Below are 26,449 nucleotides of genomic sequence, written 5' to 3' on the forward strand. Positions count from 1 at the left end.
TCATGACTTATTACCCCATTGTGAGATGCTCCACCCAGAGGGAGGAACCAAGCATCCCCGTGGATATAAGCTGGGACTCTGAACACCAGAGACAATGCCTTTCCACTGGATTTCCAGAGGACAGGAGCTACACAGCCACCACTGGACTTTCTGAGGAAGAGCAGACCCTTTTTTCTACAGGATCACCGCTTCAGAGGACTGCAGCCACCATTCTATCAGACTGCTACCACCACCCTGACTAACAGGGACTCAGGTTGTATCTTGACTCTGTCAGTTTGAACCAGTGTTCTCTTTTAGTTTCTTTTCTTTCCTTTTCTTTAACTTCCCCATTAAATTGTTATTCTGAATTGGTACCTCCCACTGGTTTGTTTTCAAACTAGTACAGTCTCGAACACAGATTCATTGCAAATTTCAGTGTCTGTAAATAACTAACACATTTGCAGTAGCTAGAAGAAAGTATTGTATGTCAACAGGCTAAAACAAAGTATATCAATCCAGGCTTGTAGCATATTTTACTATGATATTGTGGATCTTTAGATGTGACAGGTGACAAAATGGATAGTGATACTCATGTAATCATGAGAACTATTTTCAAAAGCATATTATAACTGGTATCCTCAGACACATCAAAACGTAGATTTCCAGAACTGAACTATATGCAAGATATATTGCTCTGAGACATGAGGAAAAGGCAGTATTTTCTCTGTCCCAATGACCTATAAAAAGCTCCTCTGCACATGCAGCCTGAATCAGTATTTTAAACCTTGAAATAAATGCATACTGTAGCCTATAAATATAAGACAACAGAAGAATAAATGCACTGATATGTGCTGAAGCCTTTAGCCTTATTCTCTGCTGCTAATGCATCCTGCAGAGACATGTGCATGTGCATAAATACACACGGGTTTTCACATATACAGCTGGTACAAGCATGAGGATTCATTTCAATGTGGTTGTGCCAAATATAAGGAAATGTTACTGTACTGCATGAGAAAGTTGATTTTTTTTTTTTTTTTTTTTTAGTAATGATTGTTAATTTGGGGATTCTTAAAAGAGGATGAATGTTATGACTGATAACTGAGAAGAGTTTTTCACTTACCTGCTACAATACTTTTTGAGAGAAGACAAGTTAGTTTTATTGAGTGCAGTTATGTTGACTAAAATGATATTTTATGGTGGGACAAGAAGCTAGAATATTATTTTATAAACAGCATCTGTTTACCAAGTGGAAAAGCATCCTTTCTTCTGCCACTGAAAAGTTACTGCTCTTTGTGTAACGGTTTCAGCAATTTTTTCAGCAAGTTTATGGAACAGTTCAAGAGCACTTAACTATCAGTGTCTTCATCGCTGTCAATAAGAGGAGAGTTAGTGCAAGGGTTTTGCATGCCTACCCTGCCTTCCTGCTTTTCAGACTAGTATAACCTACCTTCATACTGGTTACCCAGCCTTGTGTATTGTATTAAGTCTTCCTCCTGGGCAATGGCTGATTCTCACATCATCTGAAACTATCCCTATTTTCATCCTCTCATCTTCCATCCTCTTCCAGGTACTGACACAGTCATTCTTGTATTCTCATAACAGCAGAGGTAGCTTTCTTGTGCAAACAGACACTCAGACTGTCTCAGGGATTAGTTCTTACCTTTTCCTGTGAAGAATAACACACTACAGAAAACAACCCTCTGTAATACAGAATATCAATTCTTGTTTTATAAACAGCACAAGTGTAAATACAGTTTAAATAATGACAGAAGTCAAGACGAAATTACAAAAAGTTGTGCAGCTTCTAAAAGAAATAGGTTCGTAAACCTATTTATGATTTCCAAGTGACATCTGCTTTTGAAAAGAAGAAACTGACAAGAATCTGCCTTGCCTGCGTGTCACTAATTTCATATGATGACTTCATCATTAGACAAAAAACTCTCTATGCCAAAACAAGATCCCAATGCATCTGAATTAAGAGTGGATGTCTGGAGTTCAAATACCACATTAAATATTAATGAGAAAAATAAGAGTTGGGCTTTTGGAGCTTCTTTATCCCTTCAGATATTTCCATTTCTACATACACTGCAGACTTGTTCAGCAGCATACAGACAGATTTCCCAATGCAGTTTAGCTGTTGCTTACTTTGAATATGTTTATCCTTTACAAGAATTTGTATGATTAAATTAAGTGATACACATCTCCCTTTTAAAATCACAGCAGAATAAGAAAAGAACCATGAATGGCTTTCCATTTCTTCACTTTTGCAAATTATTTTCCCTTTACAATAGGCAGCTGGAGCAATTGAACAAGAATGTAACAGTGACTTGAAAAGAAATTGTGCAAAATTTAGCTCTTTCAGATTCCACTTCCATTAGAGTCAGTGAGAATTTATGTACATTTCTGCAGTGTTCAAAGAGTAATACTGTGGCCATATAATTGTTCATGGATGAGAAAAAATGAGGGTGTTTCTTATAGTACTATTGCATGCAGCTCTAACAAATATTAAAACCCCAAGCCCTGGTAAAATCACTATTTTGTCAAGGAAACAAATGGAAAAGACTTTTCATTTATGCAGTTCTGAAAATATGACTTATTTACAAAATCCATGGGAACTATAACTTCTAAAACTGCATCCTAACTACAAATATGCATGTCTCTTCAGTATTTTGCCAAAGATGCCAAAATAACATTAAAAGGAGTGAAAGAATGTTAAACTTGCAAAGTCAAATATTAAAAATTTAGTAAATGCCAGAATTCAAATTGCCTAGGGAATCCTGTTCCTGACAATATGTGATGATAGATTTAATCACAGTGCTATCTCCACACCTTACCCCTCCAGTGGTTTCTCAGACTTTGCAAAAAGATCTGCAAAAACCCTCTGCTTTCTGCTTGGTGAGAGTTTCTTCAGTCAAGGACCAGAGCCTGGGCTAGGCTGCCCTGCGCACTCAGGGACATCCCATCACAGCTGGTCCACATGGTCCTCATGCCCATCTCCATCCTTCATCTTAGTTTTTCGTTGTTTGTATGTTTTTGCTGCTTTATTGCATGGTCTATGTGGGATTTTTTCGGTGTGAAAAAAGTAGAGTTACATTCATCTTGTCATTTCTGAATGGAGCAATATGCAGGTTTTTGTTTTTAGAATCACTTCAACTGTGGACACCTGAGTGAGTGAGTCACTTCTTTCTCCTTGCCCACCCACTATTTTCCTGGGATATCCTGCATCTGCCTTTACACTTTCCTGATTCTTTCAATCTCCCTTCTCCTCTTGCACCTTCACCTTCCGGTGAAGGTAACTGGGGAGCTCAGCATGCTGAGAGCCTTAGGTGCCTTGGAGAGGCAGAAGAGGCCCTCTGTACTGCATCCCCCCTACTTGTATCCAGGAATCATCTAGTAAACTAAACCTTCTCTGTATGCATAAAGAACAAATGTTTTGTGAGGAAATACTTTCATAAACTTAAAGGAAACTTCAGGTCGGTCAAGTTTACTGGTCTAATCTTCCCCAAACAGTTGCCTCACTGAATTAATAAAATGGATGGTGCTCAGTGGATAGGTAACTAGTCAGTATTTTTGTTTTAGTTTTTCTTATTCCATTATTTGTCTTAGCCCTTGTTTATTCCCAGGAATAGAAACCTGTGCTGACTACTACAAAGTTATTAATTTGTGAATGTTCTCTGGAGCATTTCTTAGAGTAGCTTCTGAGTGAATCTGAATGATAATAATGAATGTATTTTTGTAATATACACTAAATGATACTCATTAAGATTATATGTGCTGTACAAAAATTAAGTATCCTCTATCATTTCTAAGTGACTTTGTAGTGTAGCTGGATGCACATTCTCATCAGAAGAAAATATTCATCTCTAATAGAGCATACTGTTGCAGATAAAACATTCAAAGAATTTAGCTGTCAACTTGCCAGACCTGTACTGAACTCACACCATATAATTTTTATTATTTTCATTATTTTTTAGATAGTTTTAAAGTTGTCTTAATTTAAACAAATATACATGGGCATTCATCATCCTAAATGCACATACCTGATATCTGCCAAACTTCAAGCCACCCTCCTTGCAAAGGGTTGTGCATATGTTTTGGTATTATGTGATTAAACCCATGAACATTTTCAGTCTGTATTCTTAGCAACAGCCAAGCCACTTATAAAGCAGCCCAAAGCAAATATCTTATTGAAAGCAAAATTTTGGACTGACCAGTTAAAAGAAATGGAAAGAATAAAAATTTAAACTCATCTTCAGCGTTTGCCACAATGAACAATGGACAAGGACTTTTCTTGTGCTTTCTAGTGGGATCCAGAGAAATTAGTGCTCTGTCCAGAGGACTTAAATTAGTCTTATACTTGTCATGTGCATTTGTTTAACAAAGTACATGCCATTAGCAATTTTATATGTGTATTACTTAATCTTTTTATGATTCTGTGAGCAAATAGCTTGGTAAGTAAGAGGGAAAGCACACAGAATCAGGTGCCAGGTAGCTCTTGTAAAATATTGACTTTATAATTATGAAAATTAAATCTTTACATTCTCTCAGGAGAGCAAACAGGGAGGCTACTGTTTAAGTGACAGTGGGGGGTGACCTAATGTTAAATTATCATTTTCCCTTGGAGTATGTTGCTTCCATGTTATGGCCAGACACCTCATCCACGTAGATCTGACTCCAAAATTGCTCAGCCTCTGCTGAGGGTACAAGCAGCCACTTTTCACATAATGTTTGAGAGGAGAAGCAAAATCTCTTGTCTGGACAGCACAAGTGCTCCAAAGGCTATAAATTAGAAGAGATCTCTGTTTGTCAGTACCTTCAAAAGGAGAACATCTACTACCTTTAAGCTGTCCTCTGCTTTGCATCTGTGGGATGTTCTCCTCCATGCCTTCCCAGTCTGACCCTGAGGGGATCACATGTTACCTGCTGGGCTGTGGATAAAGGTAGTAGAATTATTTGGGGTGAAATAGATGCACTAATTGCAGTAATTCCAAGTGAAGAAAACAGTAAGGACATGGCAAATTTGTTCAGAATCTGTTTGACTTCTGTGCTTATACAAGGCAAGTAATTAAAGATCTGAGAACTTTCAACACTTCTCCTGTTGTGTTTTCTCATCTTCAATCTCATAATTTAAAACATGATTCTTTTTATTACACAGACCAGAATCTGCAAGAAAAAAGTCTTCATGTACAAACATCATTTTTATTCAAGTCAGTTGCTTGTGATAATCTATGGACAATATTCATCAGATGGTGGTTTCATCCATTATCTATTTCTGTCTATGGCAGGCACTGAAACACATAAAAAGTATGCAAAATTTGTTTTGAATGATTGACTCTAAAAGGGGGAGTGTGTGTGGGAATTGCTAAGAACAGACATCTTTTTAGTCATGGTTTGCACTGAAATGTATCTGTTCAAATTCCCTAGGCCTGATCTGTTCCTAGTTGTTAGTGATTTTTCTACTATTGATTTGAATTCAACAAAGCTAATTTCATTAAGACATTTAGATTTTTTCTTGAATTATTTAAATATTCTTGATGTGAGAATATGCCAAAAATAATATCCAGAAAAAAGAAACAAAACCCCAACAAACCATGAGAAATGTAAAAATCGTAAAAGAGAAGTTGTAAATTGTTCTTTTTAAGAACAATTGTTTTATTTTTATTATTGTACCTCATCTTCCATTAAAACATATGCAACATCATCTGCTGGCTTCTCAAAAATGTCCTTCTTTACCTTGCCTTTTCCTGGTTAGCGTTGACCAGCCTCTTCCATGGATCATTCCTCAAACTCTAAGGAATGTAAACAGAGTTAATAAAATCCATACCCTATGTAATTTAAAATTATGTTAAGGTCTGTTCTTCAACCAGAGCTACAGCACTCTCTTTGGTCTATTTTGTAATTTTTTATTTTCCCCCCACAACAGATATTCCTACCACCAGCAGTCTCCCATGTGTGAGTGTCACCATTGACAGAAATACCTCCTGCCAGGATATCTAGCTCTCTGAAGTGCCTGGCATCTCACTAGCTGCATGTTGGCCACCATTTTGGAGCTGCTGATACGTGGTTGCAAACTAAGAAGTGTGATGACAGGCTACCAGTTTTCTGGGCTTGGCAACACGAGTGCTAAACCAGAAATTAAGCCATATAGGGGTTAATATTGGACTGCTTTCATGCAACCAAAACACCGTGTACTTCACTGTATGTAGGATTTTTAAATAGTGCAGCACTGCCCACATCTTTTTGAGTCATGTTAGCTCTAAATTCTGTAGCAAATTCAAGTGAATTAAGCTTTCTAAGATTTTCATTAACTGAAAAGTGACAATGACTGAAAGAATTAAGTGATCAAAAGTAGTAAGGCTACAAAATAGGAGTTGCTAGGGGTAAAGATTCAGAAATGTCACAGCAGAGTGGGAAAAAGTTGAGACTTCCGTTAGCTAAAAGAGGTAAAAATGTTTGGGATTTGAAACTGAAATGACTGATGCCTTCAGTTCCAGCACAAAGCTACACTATCTATCCAGCCATCTTTCAGTGGCTGCTTCGGAGCATGTAGAAAAATTCTAACATTTTGGGACATTATTTTCTCATTTTGTCTACAATCACCTTCTCTCATGTCTTGCATGTATCATATGCATGTTAGAAACACCATTCTATACTGGTGTCTCAGTTCATTAGAGTCACGGTATAAACATACACATTTGTTGATATTAAGGAACACAATAGTAGATGGAATCTCCTCAATCACCAGTCCCAGTTCCCTCTTGTCATAAGTAAAAACAAACCATACAATCATTTTCATCAATTGATCTAGCTACAGCAGGCATTAATTAAATTTTCAGTTCTTATTCAATTCAGCATCAGTGAAGAAGAATGTACTTGAACACTTCAGATAAAATTGTTAATCTTGACATTTAAATATTCATTATTAAGTTACACAGTTAGAAGCTTATTCATAGAAAGAACTCAGGTTCTCTCTACACAGCTGTTGGTAGTGAAGGTAATTTCTTCTCTACTTTTTATTTGGGTTTGAAAGGATCTCCTTTTAGTCATAAATCCTAGAAACACAGATGTTTAAAAATGAAATTTTAATTCTTTATTATTGTTAGTTGGTAAGTGATTTAAATAACCAGTGCTTGCTACACACGCTTAATTTACAATCCGTCAGTAAAACAACACGTGCCTGTAGAACTTTAGTCATAAGGCACAACTGTTTAGAAATTTGCACACAGAAAATGAAAGTAAGAAAGGAAGGAAGCCATTTTCCTCAATGATTAGAAACAGTTGCTTTATTGCTTGTTCTTTTTAGTGACCGACTAATCTTGGTCTTTATGTGCACATTTTCTTCCTTGATGGAATATATAAGAGATTTTTCTGCATCTGTTCTTTTTACAATTGCAATAGAATTATTAGTTATTTGAATTGTTGATGTTTAATGGTAAGTATATTTAAAATAAGAGTTAAATTAAGGTCACTGGTAAGTAATCTGAATAAATAACCTCTAGTTATAGTTTAAATGAATTAAGACACAGACTGTGAAGTCCATTGCTGTGCACAGGGATACAGTAATACACTGTAGCTCTAGGGACACTTCCACATTGCAGCTGGAAGTGTCTGCAGCATAATCTAGAGATTATCAAAGTTTAAAATTGCCTTGAGATAATACTAGAGGTCTAATTGCAGCAATACCGTGCAGGCTAATCTGCCTTACTTTCACTTGGCTGTAGCACATACTTGCTAGGAGAAAACTTTGGCTTCCCATTTGTCCAGCAATGTGGAGAAGTGAATTAAATAACCAGATGTATTTCATACTCATCTTGATTAAGAATAAAATTTGTAGGTCTACTGAAAATTAATTTGGTTCACCCCATGAGCACTCCAGGGTATTGCTGAATTACTCTGCACTGCTCCCACATCTCAGAACTTAGTTGACAGGTGACACACATCACATTAACCAGACTGTGAGATGCCTGCTTTGAGGATTAATGAACAATACAAACCAGTTTTCTATAGGGATGTCCATCATTAAAATCCAGAATTCTAGAATAAAATACCGCATTGAAATGCAATATTGTTACAGTTCTGGCCCTGTATTATAGACTTGCAAGTAGGTGTCATCTCCCTATGGATTCTACAAGTGACACGATCCTATAAAATACTTACTACAAATTAAATGAATGATTGCTGTAGAGGCTTTAGTGGCATAAAAGAAAGTGTTATATCATTAGCTTTTTATCAGCTCTTTTGTAAAATTTAATAAAACTTGTCTTATTTGTCTATACACGGCTTATCTAATAATGAAACTAATTTAATTTTGTATCCTATGTTTAACTGTAGCTGCTCTAAAACCAGTAGAGAATGTGCCTATGGTTATTTGAAAAAAGTCCGGGCAACAAGAGCTCAGCATATTTTTGCAGGGCTGTCAGATAAATCTCTCTATGGAAGTTGTCATGCTCAAGAAATTCAATAGAGCACAGCTTGGTAGCATACACCACATGGAGTATTCCCAAGGATTAAACCCATGTTTAGCTAAATGTAAAGTTAGTTTTAGAAAATATGCAAAAAAGTGATTATTTGAAAAAGATAGTACAAGATCAAGAAGAATCAAATTATGTTGGTCTACAAGCATAGATTTGGTTTCCTTAAAGTAAGTGTCTTATATTGCTTATACATGAACAGAGGATCATGAGAAAGATTAAAATAAATCAGTATTTTGTGAGCGTTTTTGCATTTATTTTAATATTTTTAAATGTGCATTTTAATATGGAGCTCACACACTGGTGTTTTAGATTATGTTTTCAAACACAAACAAAAAGTTGTGTCTTAGCATTGTACTCACACACTGTATATAAAGGGGAAACTAGTGCAATTGCAAAATCAGACAACTACATATGTAAATAGATCACAAACAATCCCAACCTTTATAAACTCATGCAAAGCCTTATGTATTTTGCAGATACACCCTTGTGACACAAGAAATTTATTTTTATCAAGCAGATGTTTACTCGCACATAGATCTGTCCCAGCCATATAGAATTGATAGTGTTGGCTTGTATGAGGATAGGAATCTTTGAGAGCACACTCACTTCTAGATGCGATAGTGGACACTGTCCCCACTGCTGTACAGAGCACTGACAGGCAATGTATATAGTGTAAAAGTGCATATCATTTGAAGTATAACAACCACGCCTTTGAAGAACAGTTTTTCATATTTACATTACTTGTAAGAGTAGTACTACTTTGGAGAATGATGTTTCAACAATACAGAACTGGATGAAAAGAGACCAGACTGTATACCTTGTCTACAGTGTTCACGGGCCTACATTCTACATCATTCTGGTTTACTGACCAGAGAGTTGAAAAATGTTAATTATATTAATTGGACTTGTATTGAGGTTGCTAAAAATGCAACTAAATGCACAGTATTAGATACTATACTACGATAATTTCAGCCCAGGCTACAGCAGTATTTGGGTATTCTTTCCTAAGTTTGTGTAGTCTACCACTTGAAATCTCCCCATTTCTGTGAGCCCCTTGCTGGTCAACAAGCACTGGGAAACTTGTGTGGGTTATGGTTTGTTGGCCAAGCTGGAGAACCTTTGCCCAGAAGAGTCCTGGCCCCAGGCATCCTGGTGCAGGGATGGTTACTCTATACCTACAGGTCTCACTGGTTTTACAGGAGAAGAACAAGTCTGGTTGGCGTTTTTCCACCACACAGGATAAAATAAAATCATGGTAAACTTAAGGCTCTTAAATACAGAATTACAAGGGACACTGCTAGATCTCTGTCACTTGACATTTACTTTTTGAGAAGTGAAAGCTCAGTTGGCTCAGATGGTAGGAAACAGCAAAAGTTTTTCCTGTGTTCATCCTGCCCTTTTTGTTTTTTGCTAGAAAATATGTATCTGTTCCTTCAGACTCCAAATAGAATAATGGAATAGAAAATGGAATAATGACATTTTTATGCACTAGATTTCCTATCAAAATAATACTGCAGCACTTACTCTGGTGTACAGTTGTTTGTGCTGTGGATATAACGAGCAAAGAGGATTCTTTATACACATGTATATATAGCTGTACATATATAGAGAGGTATATGTAGGTACGTAAATATATATATATATATGTAAAATGTATATATACTTATTCATGCTTTCATGAAGGCAAAAGTCACTGAAAAAAAGACTGCACAATAATAGAGGCCAGACCCTAAGCTGTTATGACACATACAAACTTACACATCAGATGAGAGCTCTTGAAGTTACTCATGCAGAATCGAATTCTGAAATTCACTTCTGTACATTCAAATAGGGAGGAGGGGATGGAAGAGGCTGCAGCATTTTGCTTACAGAGACCACCCTTTTTGTGATCTCTGCCTGCAGCCCATGGTAGAGTGGTTTCAGCTCTGCTCTTGAGATACAGACCATATACTATTGCCAGCATTGATTCTTTCCCTTTCAAAAAACTCACAGGTTCAGAGTTACAATAGGAGTTATAACTTCTGGCAAAATTATGATGCTGTTACTTTTTCTTTTTCCAAGTCTGTTTGCAACTATTCAGCCAAGAGGTCTATGGACTCAAAAGATGTAAAAAACTGTGTAAAATGTGGTTTTATTAACCAGTTTCTCGGTAGTAAATGAGTGTGTCAGCAATAAAGAGAGAAAAACAGAGTTAAACTTGATGTTATTTTAGTGGATGAAAGTTTATCAAAACAGGTTTTGTTTATCTTTTACTTACAACCAGAATTCAAAACACTTTTTCCCAGTTACTTCTGAACCATAAAGAAGCCAAAACCCCACATCAATCTTCAAGGCTTAGTGTTTTCATACTTTGGTTCAAAATTAATTTCAGCTACCAAGGGCAAGGCTTGGTGTGGTGACTTAAAAAACTTCTGAGGACCTCCTAGTAAGCCACACACCTTCTAGAAGCTCAACAAAGAAGAAAGCAGAGTGTGGCTCAGAAGAATTGTTTACTTTCTGGTATTTTTGTCTAGAATGGACAGCAACATGGCCCCCAAAAGTATTTGATTAAATTTGAGCTTTTCTGCCAGTTCCCACATCCAAAGCCCCCTCACTGAAATTAACCTCCTTTATTACAGAGCTGCTATTCTTAGTAGTTGTACATGTTTAGAAAGTTTTCCACCAAGTATTTAAATACCAGTGTCTCAGATCAGGAATTCAACTGCAGCACAAACCAAGATCTCAGCTCTGCCTGGGAAATGCAGTTTGACAATCTCCCTCCAGGTGGATGTTTGCTAGGCTCCAAAATCCCAGTCCCCAGTACTCATGGATGGTTGTAAGTGACAGTATCTTGTTAGAAGGCTAAAAGAGTAAACATATTTCAAGTAAGCATGTAGTGAATTAAAAAAGTGATGCTTGCCTACTTGTGTCCAACTCTAGCCAACAGTTTCTGTAAAGAGTCAGAGCACTAAAAATTTGTGAAGTATATTTTTATGGCAGAATAAACACTTTTTATGGATTGGAATTTCCTGCCTCTGGTGAGATGGGAAACTTGTGCTATTCTTCCTTAACGTGGTCAGAATGTTTCCTGTTTTTGCAGATCATCCAAAGATTTTCTGTGTCACACTTAACATGTTTTCCAAGTCAAGTTGGCAAAAGGGTATTTTAAGCAAAGTGCAAAGCACAGTAGGATGTACTGTATAGTGCCATCTGCTGAAAAGTGAAGTGCTCACACATAAGAATAGAACTTTGTGCATTTTACATTAATGCAGAAATAATCTAGAGTTGGTATATGGATATGTCCCATTCATCCCCATTTAGATCCACTATCTCAATTTACAAGAGGAACGTGAACAGTCAATTCTGGAGTCGATGGCATTGTGAATCATGGTGTGAATGATTCCCAAAGAAGACACTTGAACACATATGGAACATATTTACATCACCAAGACTCTACATAAACTGTTTAAGAGATTTTGCTCCCATCTTAAAGAGCAATCCTCATTTCAGACCCAGATATGATGTGAAAAGAACATAGAGAGATGCAATTTCCTGTTTAATAATTTTACTCCACAAAAGCCATTGTGTAACCATTGCATCAAATCTGTTTCTACTTTTCTATCTCAATCTAAGACTCAAGACCCTTGAGATAGGGACTTTGCTGGCTGTTTTCATCATTCATTTTTCATTTTTCTTACTTTGTTTTTAGAAAATCACTGAAAGACTTTAATGCTGTCTGCTTTGTTGTATTACTCAATTGACTAAAAGGAAGAACAGTCAACATGTTGTCCTAATAACTCTGAAACTGTACATAAGACAGAAGACTTGGAATAATAATTTGCCTTACTACACTGTCTTTGATAAAGGAAAAGACTGTACTTTATGAAATAGGAGAGAAGATTTAAATTTAAAACTTTTTCACAAAAGTCTTGTCTGAGGACAGAAGATTTAAATTTAAAACTTTTTCACAAAAGTCTTGTCTGCACAGGAAAGCTCTCTCAAGTAAGAATTTAAGCAAATACATTTATAACATAAACCCGTGTTTAGACTCTTATTTTGGTGGAAAATTTGCTCTTGAAGGTTTTAATTTGTGTTGTCTGAGAGGGCTTAAGCTACATCATACAATCAGTTCATACCCAAGTAAGACTCTCCTTGTGCATTTTCATTATCCTAGCTGCATTAGAGTTTATTAAAAAATTTTCCAAAGTAAAAACTTGTCAATCTATTGCATGCAACTATGCAGAAATTCATATATATTCACTGAACTAGGTGTCGGAAATAACTATTGCATTGTACTTTTGAAGTTATCCCAGATAAATTATCTAAAAGTCATAGATCTGAGACACCATAGGCAACTGGCAAGCAGATGACCCAGTTCACTGTAAGTTTACATTTTGCAATGTATAGAATATTTGCAATATTTGTGCTTTTTATATATTCCATCCATTTGATTTTCAGTTATTTGCTTAATACTGACTTGTAGATAATTCCAAGAGGGGCAGAGTAGCCCACTGGTGGACTAAAAATTGTACAGTAATTTAAGTATAGCTTCATTCACTAAGATCGAATGTTGTGATTCAGATGTCATTCCTTTCCAGTTTATTGCTTATCCTGTAGAGTGTTACTGTGTGGACTGTCTTAACAGGGATGTAGTTACAATTTGTATCCTTGAGGGCCTGCAGGGATGCTAAAACAAAGAACTCTGAAGTGGATGAAAATCATCAGTTGTTAGGGAGACACTTAAAGACAACAGTGATAGGTGTCTAAACAGGAGAAAGACAGACCTCTCCAGTCTTTGTGCAAGTATGGACTATCTACCCATCCTACTGAAAATTCTTTCTTGTTGTGTACTTTTCTTGTCCTTAAGCATTGTATGAATCAGCAGGTGACCACAGGCGACAAAAAATCCATGGCTGAAGTCCAAAGAATAAATTTATTTCATTACCTTGCTGACTAGAGGATCCTGAAACAGCACTGGGCTGAAGAGACACACAAAACAAGGATGTAGGCACCATCAGGTTCAGTCCAATCCTAGGTGGGCCTTCAGGCCTGCTGTTAGCATCTGTTTATGAAAGGCCCATGCATGGGTAGTTTACCACCATGCTGTGATTATCCTCTGTGCTTTTTCTGATCACTGCTTTGATCTCTCTCTCAAGACAGAATCTTGAGCCTGTCCATAAGTTTGAGTACAGTTTGAGTCAGAACCTATTGCTTCACAAAGAGGTGTAAAGTCTGGAAAAACTCTACAGGAAAAGACAGAAAGGAAATATCCACTTTGACATTTTTTTTAATATAGTGAGTTATTATACAGTTTCTCCATCCTGCTATTTTTGTTTCTTTTCCCTACTCTAATTTTGGTTTTATATCCAATTATTTTTAATTTTTGTGAAACTTCTCTTCACTGTGCTGGCTCTGAAACTGGTGTTTCTGAATCATATTATATATAGCTACACAAAATGACCCAGAGAAAGGCCCAAAGCCGGAATCTCAAATGTCTTAATAAATGTCATCCCCTTAATCTTCCTTCTTGCCTGGGAAAAAACTGAACAAAACAGTTGGGCATAGCACCTCTGAAAGTAAAAAGAGACTACAGGTAAATTATTGCTGCATTTTCCCTACAAATATGGAGGATATACAAAAACCACATGTAGAAAGATGAGGTGAGGGAGAGGAAGAGATGGAGCAAGAGAAGAGAGTGGAAGGTCCCCAGGGAGCAAGAGATCAGTCTTTGAAGCAGGTTGTGGGGAGACAGAGCACACCAGTGTGTCACCTGACAGCAGACGATATTAGAATCCCTCATTAATACTTGCTCGTTCTTATATGCAAAAGGACAACCAGTGATTGAAAGGCATCACAAATTGAGCATTTTTCACTTTTCTTACACATTTTCATACATCTTAGGGAAAAAAAACAGGCATAAAGCCACACCAAAAACATGGTTGAAAATACCCCACAAAACCACTTGTGAGGTATTGTTCCCTCTGCTCTGGAAAAAGGGAAGGTAGTATTTTTTCCTTCTCTCTTTCAGATTGACCATTCTTTCTTCATGTATAAGAAGACCAAACCAGAAAATATTTTCCATTCAATATTGTAATTTTGTTTCAAATTGTCTTCAATTAAACCTTAACAGTACCTATAAAAATTTAGTTTTCGAAAAAACAAGGAGGGAACCTGCTTTGGAAAAGCTTTGATTTTTCTTTTTAAAGTAACTACATTTTCAAGGACATTGCTTCTGAACAAGTAGATGGGATTCTTTGGTACATTAGTCACTATTTTAAACAGATATAATTATTTTAAAGGGAATAATAGAATTGTTAAGTTTGCAAAAGACCTAATATCATCAAGTCCAACTGTTAACACAGCACCACCATACTCACCACTAAACAAAGTCCCCAAGTGTCATACAACATTGTGTCCTTGTTAGGAATGCTTAAGAATGGTACTCTCCAATTTAGCGCTCCCACTGAATCCATGCACTGCTTGCTCCCAGGCTCCCCCTGCCTCTGCCCTGCTTCAGGCTGGAGAGAAGAGTTGGAGGCTCAGAAGGCAAGGATCATGGGTTGAGATAAGAGCAATGTACTGGAAAGAGCAATGAGATAAGGAAACAAACAGTACAACAACATCACTAATGACAGCGGGTACAAGAAAGAGGTGAATGATTCACACAGAAACACCACCCAACTGCTCCTTCCACCACACTACACTGACCCAGAACAAACCCCTTCTCCCCAGAAGAGTTCCTTCCCCCAGCCCCTCTGAGGTAATAACCCTGGGTCCCAGACATGGCCCCTTCTTGCTATTGCGCAAATTAACCCTGTCCTGGCCAGAACCAGGACACAGGGTTCTATGCAAAGACATATCGCATAAATTGTCTGCCCGTATTTTCATTATTCATTCTAGTTGGAAACTTGTCCTTTGGCACTGGTAAAAGTGTTTCTGCTCACTAAAGTATGTAGGAGTTGGTCAAAAGTCTAGCTGGTGGGACCCACAAAAACGGACAAACCTAGTGAAGCGTTTTCATGCAAATTCATGACCCACAGTTGGGCTGAGATCAAACTACCAAGGGTCCTGAGTCATACCCCAACGCACAACCCTGAGCAGAACGTACTTTCCCAGGAGTATGCTAAGGCTACAAAACTCAGAGTTGTGGCTAGCCTGTAGATTCTGAGCTCTGACATTAATTTAATGACTCAGACCTGGGCTCACTCAGGGTGGAGTAATGGTGAGCTGAAAGAAATGAAAGCCTCTTTTGCAAACTCATTATCTCCAGATGTACCAAACACAAATCCAGCACAGCTGATGATCCAGCCTCCTGTGATTAAAGTCATTTCCATCAGATTGAACTGGGAGGCAAAACGAATGAGGAGAAAACAAAAGAGATTGGGAAAAACAAAAGCAATGTGGTTTTAATTTACTTGTTTAAGTTCCAAATTATGTGCTGCACTGTCTGCTGAAGTCAAAGTGTCTGACAGTTCACAGCACTGCTGCAGTTTTGCAAGAAAACTCTGCTGTTCTCTCAAATGCAGGATGCCTTAAAACTTTCTATGCTTTGTACTAGCAACAGGTATGCCTACAAGTTTATTGCAGTTCACTTAGTTTTCATATCTCAAGCTGCAGTACTTGGTAAAATTTTCTCAGCCAGATTCCTGTACAAAACCTGTTGCCACACTTGGCATTAATTTTTCTGCAGTCCGTGGTTAAAGGTAGTCATAACTGCGTGTAGACTGCATTTTTGTAGGCAGCAGTTTCGTAATCTCCAGGGTATAACTGCAGCGTGATCCAACCAAATGCATCCATGTTGGGATGAATGTTATGACCATCTAGCCTAAACCAGACGGCTAAACAACTTTTTTTCTTTTATAATTTGTAATTCACTCAAGGAAATAAAGGAAATTTTCCAGCATTATTGTTGGGGTCCCTCCCCTGCCATGGAGCCCTGGGAGAGGGGCCCTGAGGGCACAGACACGGGGTTTCCCTGCCCCTGCTCAGCCTCGTTCCCATTGGTTGGTTTGTGTTCCCTGGTAATGCCAAGGACCCTTGGGTCCGGTGACTGCGGAGTTCCTGAGCTGAGCCCCGGCCATGTGGCTGGAGAAATAAACATCTCTGAAACATCTACCACGAATCTGTCCATATATACTTCGCTTTCCACGGGACTCCTGGTTTGAAATATACTTGTTGCAATAATCCCCGCTGCAACACATTATCAATTCTCAGTTTTCCTGCTACCAGGTGGCATTATTAAATCAATTGTAGAATAATAATCAGATGAAAAATGAACAAAAAAAAGAAGCTTCAAAATAATACTCAAAACAATTCTCTAAACTTCTGATTCAGAAATCATGGAATTCATGTGAGTGAAGTAATATTTAAAATTCTTACATCTTGAAGGTTTTTCTTTTAAGTTTTGCTACCTCTTTTCATGCTGGAAAATACAAAATGACATTTTAAAAGATATTTTAATGCTTCTCTTTAAATTTTAGAATGACAAAAGCAGTTAGAGAAATTTTAAAAAGGGAGAAAAATACTGTCTATGTTGTGAAAGTATCTTTTTTAAAGTTTAGTAATATTAGCACATTTAGTGGATTCATATATTTTATAGGAAAAAAAAAGAAAAATTATGGAAAATGTTTCCTCTTCTACTGTCCATCATTCTGCTGGATGAAGAGTGCTAGACCTAACATGAAACAATTAGGCATCCTTTAATCAGTTTGTGAATTAAAAAAATCTTTGTATAAAAATATTTTATATAAATTATTTTTCATTTTCAGTTTTCTCTTATCACTAATTTCAATTTAGCTGAATTTTAAAGTTTAATGCTGCTTTTCTATGGTTTAAGTTTTGTGTGACCTATGGTTTAAGTTTTGTGTGACCTTTCACTTTGAGCTATTGTGTTGCACAAGCACGGGAAATGGTAAGTTAAAAATTCCCTGTGGATGAACAGAGCTTGTTCCAGCTGCCTGAAATATTAAAATTCTTGTATGTGGTTTGTTTCACAAAGGATGAATTTTGGGAAGCTGTGTATGATGTCAAATCCTACAAAAACCCTTATTTTAAGCCATCTTTTCTTCTTATCTAGATAATTCTTCTTGTAATATGTAGCAGTCCAGCTGCTTTCAGTGGGTGGTTTTATGTTGGCTATGTCTGACAAGTCCAGATGAAGAGCTGGTGCAGGCCTGTGTCTTGCAAGACCTCTCACCACACTGTGCCCAAGAGCAACACCAAGTTCACAGGTTTTTGCTTGAGGCAATCAGTAAGACAGGGATGTGCATGTACATTCCCTTAATGCCTGTAGAGCAGTTTTTGGAGAAGGCCAACTGTACCAACTGTTCTTTCTGGAGTATCTTTTTATGTGCAGATTACATGAAGAGAAGAGAATGTGTTACAGAAGTGAGTCCCTTTATATAGCTTGTTTCTCTCTGTGAAGCTTTATCAGTGAAAAAGCTGCAGGCAGAAAAAACAAGATAGCCTGTGATTGATTTTTGAGAAGAGCTTTACACCATTTCCAGAATGCCATCTCAATCTTTGATGGAAGAAATTTTCCTTGGGCAGATGATGTATAGTAGTTTTTGGAGGAGATAATAAATATCCTCTCTTCCTAATGCATTCCATTTTATTAGCTAGATCAATATTGCTGTAATTTCTACCCATTAGCATCTCATTGCTGTAGAGTACATAAAAATATTTACATTAACACTGATCAAAATTGCAACAGCATGTATTAAAATATGAATGACATATAATCAGAATTTTCTGTTTCTACTGCCTCCAGTTATTTGTGACCCCAGATATGAAGTTCAAGTTTACACGTAATAGCACAATTATGTAAATCTTTAATTCTAACACTGAATTACAGCTGGTAATGATCAATAATTATATTTATGTATGATGTGAAGTTAATACTGCCACCATAGATTAATGTAAACAACAAAATTATTTCTGCAGTCAAGAGCTAACAAATCATCATAAATAAAGAGAACTAAAACAATCTCTTCAGAGCTTAATTCCCTCAACATCGTAAACAGATTTTTATTTCTGATGAATGTAAAAGCACTGATTAAAGACAACACATGTGTATAAAAATTGCGCAATGGCTGTGTCTGTTAGCATAGTTTGGGTTTTTTTTCAAGAATCTTTGAGAGCAAGTTTGCTTGACAAAAATAAAAATCTCTCCAAATAAATGTGGATAATAATTTTCTTGGAAAAGTTCTGGGGGAAAATAAACCCAGAGGAAAAAAGCAGATTACAAAGAAAACTATGAGGAATAATCAAACACAGTAGCTCATAACTTTGGAGCTCTTCAGTGTTCTCTCACCTGTAATATGGTTCTTTGCTGAACAGGGCAACAGGGAACTGCATAACAGGGCAGATCAGTCCTTGGAGTAGCTGAGATTTAGCTGGAGTAGGTGATATAAAAGAAGTCTGGGTGTGCTTTGTTCACTATTCTTTCAAGAACACAAAACCACAGATACAGTAAGAGGTTTTCTGCCTTTTAAAAAGTTCCATCTCAACATTTTTCAACTTTGCCTTGTATTTGTTAATGTGCAACGTGTGTGCATTGGGACCTTCTCCCAGAGTGTCTTGTCCCACAAAATGAAGTTGCAAGGTCGCCCAGAGCTTTATGATTTTGTCAGTGCTCCAACCCAGGTTTAACACCTACAGGAATATGAGGCTTTTTAGTTAGAAAGGTGATCACACTAACACCGTGACGACTGCCCTGCAGGATTGGTTCAAAATTTACCTTACAGAAATGCTAAAACCCACAGAAAGATGTGGATGGCTGTAAAATAAAATATGCCGTACTTACCCTTCAAGTAAGGTGCTTATATGTGCATTAACATATGAAATGGCAACAGTGCAGAAAGCTACTCAGTGTTTGAAGAAGTGTTGTTAAAGAATTCTTGAGCAGGAACAGTGTCAGGCCTGAACTCCAGCTTCTATTTCTTCATAAGTGGCATATTTTCAAAACAGCATCATGAAACACAGAGGGAAATACCTTCAAGTACAGAGAAAAATGGAAAAAATGGGATTAAAAACTCAGAGCAAGGGGAATAATTATCTGTCTTTAGAAAATGCTAGCAAACATGGTTTTGAATCACAAGCAGAGCTTTCTTTGTAGTGCCAATGGGCTGAACCAAAATGGACCAAAGGCCTTTACTGATTCCATTGATCTTCGTCTCATTCCCTAGCTCTGCTTTTTCTCTGATACATATCATTAAAATTTTAAAAAATTACTGCTGTTGTGGGGTTTCTGTATAACCTGAATGAGGTTTATGCTTCTATTAAATATTCCTCTCTCTGCAGAAGTAGTAGCTTTTAGTCAAACCCGCTTATTTATAGGCTCAGAATAACTTGAAGACTACGAGTTCAGTAGGAAATCTGTGCTGCAGAGAACTGAAGGAACATCACTTGAATGGCAAGGGTGTATATTACTTACTATTTTTTTTTATTGTTTTAGTAAACATGTAGGAGCAACAAAGGGAACAACAAAATTACACTAATTCTTTAAAAAAAAATTGGTAATTAATTAAAAATTATGTTAAAAATGGTCTTGTAGTACCCTCTTTTTGGAACTTGAATGATGGAAGAAAGCTGCCAAGTTTATTACTGTTTTTTGATTGATGTCAGACAGTGCCCTAAGTAGGTGGAGGGTTGGCTCACAACTTTTAATTTCATTAATTTCGTAATTTCTGCAAGCTGTTGTGAAAATGAGAAGATTAAGAAGTAAATATTGAAGAGGGGACTAAACACTTCTTGCAGGGAAAACTGCTTGAACAAAATGGGAAGAGTTGGAATAATTTTGGTATTACATTTTTTAAAAAGGGTTGGTCTTCCCTTTCACAGTTCTTTTCACTTTACTTCCTTTCTATCTGCAATATTTCCTTGTAAATTATCTTTTTGACTAGGAGAAATCTTGATAAATAAATAGCCAAATATTAAAAAACACGTAGCTGCGCCACAGAATGGGGAATTTGAAGAAACAGAAAACAAAATGAGGATAGACACTCTTAAAAGTAAATCAAATCTTTAAACTTAGTCCAGGGACTTCAGAATAAATTTAAAGCAGACTTAAAGTTTATAAAGAGGGCAAACCAGAGGATAATTAATAAGGGAAGAAAAAAGAAGTCCTGAGAAGTCTGTGTGAGGCTCTGGGGTACTTATTTCAAAAATTACTGATGACCGTATTTTCAGTCATGTTTTTTAATTCACTTAGCATCTGCATGAAAACCAGAGAAACCCTGTGTTGTGGCAAATATTTTATGAAATATATAGTGTCCAGCATTGAGAAGTATTCAGCAGAAAATTTTGCAGAAAATTCTTTTGTTGTATGTTCATAGTAATTTCAGTGAAGGAAAGAGGAGTATGACGTACTAAAACAACAAAGAAGTCTGAGTAAGTATGCTCAAAATTGAAATGATAATCAGACTTCCTCAAAGGATGTATTTTTTATGGTTTTAGTACAAGATACTTAGCCAGTTTATTTCAGAGTAATGACTCACTCTGAAATCTTCTCCCAGTCCGCACTCAACTTGGAAACTAAAGGAGCCTGGGAAAGTATTTCTTTGGGGATCTCTTCTTCCCATAAAATCTTCATAAACATTTTTACCATGTCAATATAATCCATATCTGTAGCTAATCTTGTTAATTTAATGAATCACTAATGTTTGACATATGAATTATATGAAAGAAAGGTGGAATTTAAAGGAACCTGTCTATGATGGAGTTTAAAGCAAAAGACTTGAAGATGCTTTTGCTTTACCTGGGTCATCACAAACCAGAGATTCCTTCCCATACCCTGTAATATACCCCGAATACATCTTTGAATGTTCCTTTTCCTGTGGGAAAAATTCATTTGCTGGGATGGAACAAGTAGTTTGCTTTTATTTAGTGCTCTGCATGTGGTGAAACAAAGAAGACTGACGTAGAAAATATGTATATGTTTCAGCATGAAAGCTTTTATCAGAGCATCTGAAGTAACTAATTTAAAATACCTCCATTGCTGACTACGGAACTTTAGAAAACATTCCTCAAAATATGTGACTAGACCAACCATTAAAAAACAAACATACATATTAGGACAATGGAAATATTATTTTAATTTAAGCCATGTGTTGAAAGATGGCAGTAAAACTACTTGTCATATTTACCATAGTAGAAGATAATGTGGATCATGATACAGAGTGTAAGTGCACGTTACAGACTTTTTTTCCATTTTTCTAGGAAATTCAGAAACTCGTATAAGAAACTCATAAAGATGAAGAACTAATAGGCAATAGTAACATAGTTGAGGGCTAGCCAGAGGCGAAGAGAAAAGAGGCAGCTTTGAGTTCTCCATTACTGGCCTGTTTTGATACTTCAAGCATTGTGGGGCATTTTGCACATTGCTTCTGTGCCAAAGTGTCACATTCTTGAAAGGTATCTCGCTATCAAATCATTCAAAGCAAAGAAACAGAAATATCCTTCTAATGCCTTATGTAAAGAGACATCTTGCCAATGTGATTTCAAAACAGTGGTTGTGCTGTAAGTTCTGACCCTTGAAATGCAACACAAGTGCAAATTGGAAACTCTTTGGCAGATTATAGCAACCCTCTTAAAATTATCCTTGTGAAGAAAAAGATTTCTGATAAGTTGTAAAATTAAATTCAAAGCACTGGAATTCTGTTTATATAAGAGATTGTTCAAATTTTGTCTGTATGAGAGATTGCTCAGAGTACTCTGTGTCAAATAGAGTGGTACAATGAAAAAGGAAAGATACTCAAGATAAAAAGGCAGAAAGATTATTGTATTTTACTACAATTGAGTACAGCCAGATATTGTGGAACAAGTCATCTAGCCCACTGCTTATGGGTAAAACATAACAACAAGACTTCAGTGAAAACTAGTCTGTTTAACTCCAACAGTAATGGTTTCATTAAGAGGACAACAGCTCATAAACTGATGCAGGACATGTCTCATGGCAGGGCAGCAAGATTGCTTTCCCCTCTCCAAACCTGGTGAGCAGGTAGAAGCATAGCAAAGAGACACTCAGAAATCTGATGAGATCTTGGTCAAAGAAACTGCTTCAAAACAAGGACAGATGTATATTCAAGAAGTGTTAGAAGCCCTCCTTGAGACCCATTTTAAAATCAGTAAGCCCAGCCAAATTAGCCTGATTGTGAGGGAATGACAAAAGAAAACCCCCAACCAACCAACCTGACAACCAGCCAACTAAAAAGGCCAAAAAAACCAACCCAAAACCAACAAAACTCTAAGAAGGAGTGAAAGCTACCGGAAAAGGTGCAGAAAGGTGAGAAACGTCTACTCTGCAGAGAAGCCAAATCCCTGCCATACAGAGAATGATTCAGGAGGGGAAAAGAGAACACAGCCTCTCTCCAACTCCAGCCCTCCATTTACTTGCAGATCTAAGCAAGACCAAGCCACTACCTGTGCCAAGAGTTGGTGTGCACTTCCCAAACCTTGCATGAGTGGAACAAGGCCAGCAAAGGGCTGTCCACTCTCTGCCGGTTGGTTGCCTAGCAGGAGTCAGTGCTGGCTGGAACTTTAGGTTTTCTGCAGTCCCTCTGAAGAATGACTTCACAGCACAGAGCTGTGATGATGTCTTCAGTAATTAATTATGCAGAGGAATCAAACACAGCAGCTTTATTTTTTGGAATTACTTGGGAGTAGTGTTTGCTCCATGCTTGCATTAAACAGACCGTAATTTTCTTCCTATGATCAGTACTACTGTACCTGCAGCTTCCCAAAGTAATGTAGTCTTCTCTCAACTGATCATCTACAAAGTTTTTACAAATCATTGAAATTCTTCATTATGACTCTGCATTGCATTAACTTGTTATATTTTTGTTAGAAGATTTCACCTTTAAGAGGCCCACTTTCAATGCAGAGTTAAAATTTGCCCCTTATCCCATCACAGCAGTGTCTTTTACTGCTTAGTTCAACACTCAATGTCTTGCCTTTGGCAAACATCACACACTTGTGTTTGTATTGAAAATAGAAAATGCATTGAGGTGCTGTTGCTAAGGTGTTGGTAGGAATATGTAGGATAAGATTTGAAGAGATATCATTAAAAAAAGTCATTCCAGCTGTATTCACCACTTGAGTGAAACTGCCTTTTAAGTATATGCCATGGCTTGCTAACATTTCTATAATATAGTCCAGAAAATATATAGATGATTCACTCAAAACTTTTTTGGTATCAATTATCACTTGTAAAGTACCAATTACTAGTACTGCTAAAATCCCATGTTTATTCTTGGTTACAGTTACTTGTAAAACAGCACCAGATACCTATGAGATTATTTTAAAATAAAAATTTAAATCCGAAGTAATCTTTCCCAAAACATACACCCTCTGTCTAATTCACAACAATGCCTGATATTTCTACACCAGCATCACATAAAAGCTATGAAACAATCAAAGATGACTGGAAACGAAGAAATCAATTGGATAAACTATGTATTTTCTGCATCTGTGTTGAAGACCCACTAACAAAAAACCCCATATTTTCAAGAAACCCCGCAGTGATTACTTTGTTTTGTTTCCTTCAGTTTCCTTAGGCATATCACCTAATCTTGCAACTTCCCAACACTTCAGAAATCTGGCACTTCTGATGTTTTTTGTATAGGGAACTGTCAACACTTTATAAGTGAGCTCAGGCTTTAGAAGGGGGGCCTTCAGGGAGGTTGTTTATTTTCCATTTGTTCTAATTCTCCCTCACTGAAAACCTAGAGACCAAGATTTTTCACAGACAGACTCTGAGAAGCAGACTTTTTTTTTTTTTTGTTCCTAGCTATGCCACAGACTTCTCCTATCCCAAGCGACAAAGAGACAACACTGAAGGTCAAAACCAAAGCATCAATAAAGTCTGCAACTGTTATTGCCATATAATAACTTAATTTAAACATATGCAACACTCTCCCTAACTTGTCTATTTACCTTTCTCCCTTTAGGAGATGTAATGGCATTATCCAGATGACCATTGCTTCCAGAGTGAACCTACCAGACATACCTTTTTTTCTTCCACATGTGTAAATTACCATGTAAAAAAGGAGTAAATAAAGCCTAATTTCAAACTCACTTTGAACAGCCTATAGTCAATTCATATAATAAATCTGTGATTTTACATAATTAACTTGCAAATTCCTATCTATCTAGCATGCTTCTTCCTTGTTCAGCAAAGAAGCTGAAAGAAACACTTCACTGTGCCAGCTGCTACTGTTGCTTGACCCCTTCCATTTGATAAAGAACCAGTGGTTGATGATCTTACCTTGATCACCCAGAAAAAAACTGCTGAACTCTGAGATGGTATGTGATTATTATCATCTAGGAGGTTGAATTTATGATCCAATTTATGTTGTTCTGAAGGAATTCTTTGCACTGAGATCCTTCACGTCTTACCCAAGTGTTGGAGATTACGATTTTTCTTTTTGTTTTCTTTCTTTTTGCTCAGAAGTTTTCTCCCATTTGTTGCTGAAGAGATGGGAATAATGGATACTTAAGACAGATAAAAGATGTAGCCAAGGAGGAGGGGGAAGGGTGCGGTTTGCTACTGGGTCTGAGGTGGGGGGGGCTTTCTCTTAGGGACAGCAGAGATACTTCAAGATTTTGGCTGGGGGGCGAGGGGCTGGGCTCAGCTCCTTACTCTCTCTCACTTTTGGGGCTGGAGGTGAGACAGTGCTGCTGTTGATGTGAGAATTCACTGCCGCTGCGAAATTCCATCCTTTACTGCTTCTCCTACCATGAGTGAGGCTTTCCTTGTAAGAGCGACTGTTGAACTGGGACCTTATCAACACCAGACCTCCCTGGAAGGACCCTCACCATCTGCTCGGGTGCCTCAGGGGGAAAACGCAGGACACCGAGCCCCAAGCCCCAGGCCTCTCCAGAGGGAGTGTCTCCTGGCTGCTTGCAGAAGCCCGGCTTCTGCGGCACAACCCCGCTGTTTTCTGTTACTGCTTCGGGATTTTTTCTACACTTTAACTGGACACCCTGTGTCCGCCCAACCCACGCAGCTCCTGCTATGGCTTCGGAGTTTTTGCTACACTTTGCCACTGCAGGGTGTGCTTGCCCCTGCCGTTCCATCTCCCGCTCCGAGGGTTCCTGCTACAGTTCACCTCGCCACCCGGAGGGGCACCGGGATCAGCTGCCCCTGGGGGTTTGTAAAGCAGGCCCCTTTTCCATCTCTCCCGCCGGCTGCTCCGCCATTACCACGTGGAGATGCAGATGAACTCGCGCCACAGCGCCCCCTGCAGGCGCGGGGGAATCACCGCACCCACCCTGCCCCATCCAGAGCCGCCAGCGCCCCTGCCGGCTGTGAGCGGAACTGCACGGAAGGGGAAGGTGCCTGACAGCCAAGACGGGGCTGCTGCTGCGTTTTCGTTCTGTTTGTTGTTGCTGCCGTTGTTGTTGTTTGTTTGCCTTGTTATAAACATACCTACTAGTAAAGAACTGTTATTCCTTTTCCCATCTCTTTGCCTGAAAGCCCCTTAATTTCAAAGTTATAATAATTTGGAGGGAAGGGGGTCACATTTTCCATTCCAAGGGACCTTTCCACCTTCCTTGGCAGATACCTGTCCTTTAAACCAGGAGACCAAGCCTATTCTTCCAATTATTTATCTCCTAAAGAAAAGAGAGTGGGCTGAAGAATTGTGGTGACTTAGATGATCATCAACTCAACATTCATGTCAAGATGAATTGATTTTTCCCATCTTTAGACTAACACCGAGAATTGCATAAATATTAGGAGGACCAAAGAAAACAGGATGGGAAATAGATTTTGAAGAATATACTACTTGTACATCTGAACTGCTAAAAGAAATGAGTACTCAAAATGCTATGGGCAGAAAGTACATTTCTATCTGCAATTGACTAAAAGATTATATTTCATTCTACTTAACACATCCCTGCTCCTGAAAAGCTCTATATTTGGGGTTCTAGTTTATATTACAAGCCATTATATGCAGAAATAAAATGATTTACTATAAAAGTTGAAAAGTACAAGCTGTTGCAGACCATCTGCTTAT

This window comes from Corvus moneduloides, chromosome Z (genome assembly GCF_009650955.1).
Source record: "Corvus moneduloides isolate bCorMon1 chromosome Z, bCorMon1.pri, whole genome shotgun sequence".
NCBI classification, from domain to species: domain Eukaryota; kingdom Metazoa; phylum Chordata; class Aves; order Passeriformes; family Corvidae; genus Corvus; species Corvus moneduloides.